Raw genomic sequence first — 7,165 nt, 5'->3', positions numbered from 1 at the left:
AATCAGACAACGCGCGGATCGAACCCGCGCCCGAACGGAACTTCAGACCGGCAGGCAAGCGCCTTAACCGACTGACCCAAGCGGGTGGCTCGTGAAGTAGTAATCGGGAATAATACGCAGAGTGATTCTAATAATGTGAAGATACAAGGTGTCCCTGAAATGTTCTATTTACTACAAGTGTAAAGGTAAAAATCAAATATAACAGGTGATCAAACCAATGTTCCCTAAAGTTTAGTGAAAGAAACATCACAACCAGCTATAAAGAGTGACAAACGACCAATGATCCGCGGTTTAGGAATCAGTTCTACAGGCCATTTTGAAGATAAAATATCATATGAACTTCGGCCCGATTATTATTAGTTTGAAAGTTATTAGTAAAAATCCAAACATAGGGTAAACATTGGTAATTTCGTGGCAGTGGTTATTTCGTGATACTTTTTCTTTGCTCTTTTGTGAACTAACCAATGGTGTTGCGAGATCCAAATTTCCGCCAAGGGATTGCATATGTTGTCCAGTTTCCATAAACATACATCTAAGCTTTATGTGACTATTGTAGTTGCTTCAGTGAGCTTTTATGTTTGGAGAGAGCAAGTTTGCGTCGACTTCTCAGGCGTACAAATTTTGTGAATGTTTGTAATTACATTACAGGCTTATTACTAAAGGTAAGCATATGATATTTGGTACAAAGATTTATTGTATCTTCATAAAATTTTAGGAAATGTTTTTGGAATTTTAGATACCGTACATCTGTAGTCGCCATATAGGCTTAGCTTTACTGATAGAAGTCTTAGCTGTTTGAGGCGAAATTTTGTTGAGCATTAAGTGTTACATTTTATACTATTTTAAAAATTGTATTACAATACGAATTTTAGAAATCTGAGGACAAGATGTGATAACAAAAAAAAAAAAAAAAGAAAACGGAGACGCAATGGGTTCAGTGTAGCTTCTGTTTGAATAGTTATCATGCTAAGTGTCAATGATAAGTGCTAGATGACTTACTTGCAAGAATTGTGACAGAAGATGAAACATGGCTCCACCATTTTGGACCGGATACAGAGGCAGACAATCGAGTGGCATCATGCAAATTCACCAAAGAAATAGAAATTCAAAAGTACACCTTCGGCAGGAAACGTTATGGCTACTATGTTTTTCGATTCAGAAGGACTCTGGCTTGTGGACATCATGCCACACGGAACCACCATTAATTCTGACGGGTATGTCGCAAATCTCAAGAAACTTCTAGTTCGACTGAGTCGTGTTCGACGACATCGGGAGAAGCAGGATGTTCTGCTATTGCACGACAACGCACAGCCATATGTCAGTCACAAGACCACAGACCAGATCAGAAAATTCGGATAGACAACACTGAAACATCCGCCTTACAGTCCTGAACTGGCACCGTGCGATTACCATCTCTTTGGTAAACTGAAGGATCCTTTCGCGGAACGAGGTTAGAAGATAACTCCCTTGTGCACGCTGCTAAAGAGTGGCTCAGACGTGTTGGTCCAGACTTTTACCGTGCTGGTCTACAGACCATCGTTCCTAGGTTACGTAAGGCAGTTGAAAAGGACGGGGATTATGTGGAAAAGTGACATTTTGTTCCTTAAGGATGCACCTACATTCTGTGAAAATAGCAAAGCTCTAGGATAATTTTTAAACAAACGTTATGCATTACTTTTGGAGTTACCCTAGTAATATCGACTATAGTAAAGTCCGTAATAAAAGTGTTCACCCTTTCAGAGCAAAGAAGATCCCTTTTCAATTTCAATTTTACTTTGATTTCATTCTTATTATGTATTTCTATGTTTATTGCTATGAATATTAGACGGAATTACTATATTTGAAGTCTTGTAACAATAAACGAGAATTTCATTTGACTTTAATGAATATTTCCACAATTCTTCTATCTCTCACGAAATTATCAATGCAGTATCACGAAATAACCAACCTTTCAGCTTAAGTTGCAAAAGTGGTTTTTGGCACATATTCAAGAACGTATCCAATCTTTTATGTCTCCAGATTTGTACAACAAGTTATCGCCTTTTAGATGAAAAAATCGGAATAAGGATATATTTACACATTTGCATTTAAATTAGTTTTCATGAAATTATCACGAAATTACCAATGTTTACCCTACTGTGAATCAGACATTGGCGTTGCTTTTATAGTCATACAAAGTAAACTAAACGGTGGTTTGCGTTGTGACCTGAAATACGGGGGTGAAGGGGAAGACAGGTCTGGTGAAAAAGTACGGAACGCTAAGCGCCATTCACATCTGTGCGGCCAAGTGCACTGAAGTGGAACGAGGGATATTTGAAAATCTGCTTGCAAACTCACAACGAGGTATGTTTATTTTACGGTTAATACAGTATTTTGAATTAATATTTATGTGTATTTTAATTGACTAACTCTTAGGGCCGTATTCATTGGCATTCTTAGCGCGGGCTTTCGGTGGATGATCAGCGAATTAACGTTTTTCGTATTCATAAACCAGTGTCAGCGATATGATATGATATGAATCCTGTTTAGCACGCTCGTAGCCCGGGATAGCGAAATGTCTATGAATAGCACCCATAGTGACTAACTCTGATCTCGTGACCAGAATACTCTACGAAATGGAAATATAAAAATGGGAGATTTATCTTTCGAAGAGGTGGAAAAATTTAAATATCTTGGAGCAACAGTGACAAATATAAATGACACTCGGAAGGAAATTAAACTTAGAATAAATATGGGAAATATCTGTCATTACTCGGTTCAGAAGCTTTTGTCATCTAGTCTGCTGTCAAAAAATCTGAAAGTTAGAATTTATAAAACAGTTACATTACCTGTTGTTCTGTACGGTTGTGAAACTTGGACTCTCACTTTGAGAGAGGAACAGAGAATAACGGTGTCTGAGAATAAGGTTCTTAGGAAAATATTTGGGGCTAAGCGGGATAAAGTTACAGGAGAATGAAGAAAGTTACACAACACAGAACGGTACGCATTGTATTCTTCACCTGACACAATTAGGAACATTAAATCCAGACGTTTGAGATGGGCTGGACATGTAGCACGTTTGGGCGAATCCAGAAATGCATATAGAGTGTTACTTGGGAGGCCGGAGTGAAAAATACCTTTGGGGAGACGTTGATAGGAGGATAACATTAAAATGGGTTTGAGGGAGGTGGGATATGATGATAGTGAGTGTTAGACCTATAGGAGATTACTTGTTGTATTATGGGGAAGGAAACAATAATCACCAATTAGGAACAGGATTCTTTGTACATAAAAGAATAAAATCAGCAGTAAAAAAGGTCGAATTTATCAGTGACAGGTTATCATATTTAGTACTTAAGGGTAGATGGTGCGACATCATAGTTATAAATGCTCACGCCCCTACAGAAGAGAAAGACGACTATATAAAGGATAGCTTCTATGAGGAATTGGAACATACTTTTGATCAGTTCCCTAGATATCATATGAAAATTTTATTGGGGGATTTCAACGCTAAAGTAGGACGGGAGGATATTTTTAGACCAACTATTGGAAAAGAGAGCCTACACGCAATTAGTAGTGACAATGGAGTTAGATTAGTCAACTTTGCCACATCGAAAAATCTAATTGTCAAAAGTACAACATTCCCCCATAAGGATATACATAAATATACTTGGACTTCTCCAGATGGATTGACACACAACCAAATAGATCACGTCTTGATAGATAAACGGAGACATACTAGTATAGTAGATATTCGAACTTTCAGAGGTGCAGACTGTAATTCTGACCATTATTTGGTGATTGGAGAATTAAGAGAAAGATTATCAGTAGCCAAGCGAGTAGAGCAACAAGTTAATATTACTAAATTCAATATTTTGAAATTAAAGGACGAGGAAGCTAAGCAAAATTATCAGGTCGAAATTTCGAATAGGTTTGCCACTTTAGAAAGTTCCGACGAAGTTGAGAAAGAATTAGATGTTAATAGCGTGTGGGAAAATATCAGAGATAGTATCAAAATTGCAGCTGAGCAGAGCATAGGTTATTATGAAACTAAGAAAAAGAAACCGTGGTTTGATGAAGATTGTTGCATGGTAGTAGAAAGAAGGAAACAGGCAAAATTGAAATTCTTACAGGATCCAGTTGAGGAGAATAGAGATAATTATTTCAATGAAAGACGGGAAGCAAGTCGTACACTTAGGAATAAAAAGAGAGGTTACTTGAAGGAAAAACTGAATGAGGTAGAAACAAATAGTAAGAATAAAAACATTCGAGATTTATATAAGGGTATAAAGGAATTTAAGAACGGATATCAGTCAAGGGTAAACGTGATCAAGGATGAGAATGGTGACTTGCTTGCAGACTCTTCATCAATCCTAAACAGATGGAAAAACTATTTTGCGCAACTACTAAATGTACATAGGCCAAATAGAAATGATCGGGACGATATTGAAATACAAACTGCTGAGCCATTTATACCCGAACCCACGATTTCAGAAGTCGAAATTGCGATAGAAAATCTGAAAAAGTACAAGTCTGCAGGTATCGATCAAATTCCAGCAGAATTAATACAAGAGGGTGGAAGTGCATTATATAGCGAAATTTATAAACTTGTACTTGCTATTTGGGAAAAGGAAATTGTACCAGAACAATGGAAGGAGTCCATAATTGTACCTATTTTTAAAAAGGGGGACAAAACGAACTGTGGTAACTTTCGAGGAATATCACTTTTGTTGACGTCGTACAAAATTTTGTCCAATATTCTTTTGAGGAGATTAACTCCGTACGTAGATGAAATTATTGGGGATCATCAGTGCGGTTTTCGGCGTAATAGATCGACTATTGATCAGATTTTTTGTATTCGGCAGATAATGGAGAAAAAATGGGAGTATAAGGGTACAGTACATCAGTTATTCATAGATTTCAAAAAGGCATATGACTCGGTTAAGAGGGAAGTATTATATGATATTCTTATTGAATTTGGTATTCCCAAGAAACTAGTTCGATTAATTAAAATGTGTCTCAGTGAAACATACAGCAGAGTCCGTATAGGTCAGTTTCTATCTGATCCTTTTCCAATTCACTGCGGGCTAAAGCAGGGAGATGCACTATCACCTTTACTTTTTAACTTCGCTTTAGAATATGCCATTAGGAAAGTTCAGGATAACAGGCAGGGTTTGGAATTGAACGGGCTACATCAGCTTCTTGTCTATGCAGATGACGTGAATATGTTAGGAGAAAATACACAAACGGTTAGGGAAAACACGGAAATTTTACTTGAAGCAAGTAAAGCGATCGGTTTGGAAGTAAATCCCGAAAAGACAAAGTATATGATTATGTCTCGTGACGGGAATATTGTACGAAATGGAAATATAAATATTGGAGATTTATCCTTCGAAGAGGTGGAAAAATTCAAATATCTTGGAGCAACAGTAACACATGTAAATGACACTCGGGAGGAAATTAAACGCAGAATAAATATGGGAAATGCCTGTTATTATTCGGTTGAGAAGCTCTTATCATCCAGTCTGCTGTCCAAAAATCTGAAAGTTAGAATTTATAAAACAGTTATATTACCGGTTGTTCTATATGGCTGTGAAACTTGGACTCTCACTCTGAGAGAGGAACATAGGTTAAGGGTGTTTGAGAATAAGGTGCTTAGGAAAATATTTGGGGCTAAGCGGGATGAAGTTACAGGAGAATGGAGAAAGTTACACAACACAGAACTGCACGCATTGTATTCTTCACCTGACATAATTAGGAACTTGAAATCCAGACGTTTGAGATGGGCAGGGCATGTAGCACGTATGGGCGAATCCAGAAATGCATATAGAGTGTTAGTTGGGAGACCGGAGGGAAAAAGACCTTTAGGGAGGCCGAGACGTAGATGGGAGGATAATATTAAAATGGATTTGAGGGAGGTGGGGTATGATGATAGAGACTGGATTAATCTTGCACAGGATAGGGACCGCTGGCGGGCTTATGTGAGGGCGGCAATGAACCTTCGGGTTCCTTAAAAGCCATTTGTAAGTAAGTAAGTAAGTAAGTAAGAGTGTTAGACCTTTTTACATTAAACAAAAGACAAGGAGCTCGTCATTAAGAAGTGTGGCCAGATTAATCATAAATTACCTGAAATCTAGGGGAAGAATCAGTGTAATGTACAGAGGTGTCAAAATTATTAGAATAATCTTAATTTTAAAGGTTTTTTAATAGTTCCTTCACAAATATTAATTGAATTGATGAATATTGGTATATATTACTATACTGATGTACGATTTACTACTAACAATGCCGGAAAGCATTGTTGTACACTGGTATTTTTCTTATTTTACAATTTTTATGGGAATTCAGAAATTATTATATTATGTTGGCGGAATTGGAAACATAAAAAATTATATGCACAAAACAGATGTATACGTACATTTGAACCTTCACAACAATGTAAACGCAAAGAACAATTTGTTTAAAGCATTTCTTAATTAATTTTTGATGTTTCCAATTCCGCCAACATAATATAATCATTTCTGAATTCCCATAACAATTGTAAAATAAGAAAAATACCAACGTACAACAATGCTTTCCGGCATTGTTAGTAGTAAATATATCCTAAATCAGTATAGTAATATTATATACCAATATTCATCAATTCAATGAATATTTGTGAAGGAACTATTAAAAAACCTTTAAAATTAAGATTATTCTAATAATTTTCACACCTCTGTAACGATTAGAAAGAAATAAGGCATTGCAATCATTATACCTTAGTTCACAAGGACAAATGAACAAAGACAATACATTCAATACACAGTTTTGTAGATAATAAACATGATATTTTATGTATTAATGAACACTGGTTGCATGAGCATGAATGCAATTTCTTAATATTCAGGGTATTGTTCAAACGAGTTCCTTTTGCAGAATACAGTATACTAGAAATGGTGTTGTCATTCTGGTATATGAAAAAATTAAGTGTGCGGATATAAATTTAGAATGGTTGTGTTCTGAAATGAGTTTTGAGTGTTCAGCTGTTATGACCAGGCTTCGGTCCTGGGCACAGAAACGCATAAAGTTCAGAACGCAAGGACATAGTGTTCCGTTAGTCGAGTGGACTGTGAGATGGAAAGCGCCGTTACTTCGTGTCTCATCATGTAAACAGTCCGTCACAGTATGGGACGAAATATATTTCACC

Source organism: Periplaneta americana, chromosome 13 (assembly GCF_040183065.1).
Source record: "Periplaneta americana isolate PAMFEO1 chromosome 13, P.americana_PAMFEO1_priV1, whole genome shotgun sequence".
Lineage (NCBI taxonomy): Eukaryota > Metazoa > Arthropoda > Insecta > Blattodea > Blattidae > Periplaneta > Periplaneta americana.
The sequence above is the reverse complement of the archived record's forward strand: the minus strand, read 5'-3'. Positions refer to the sequence as shown.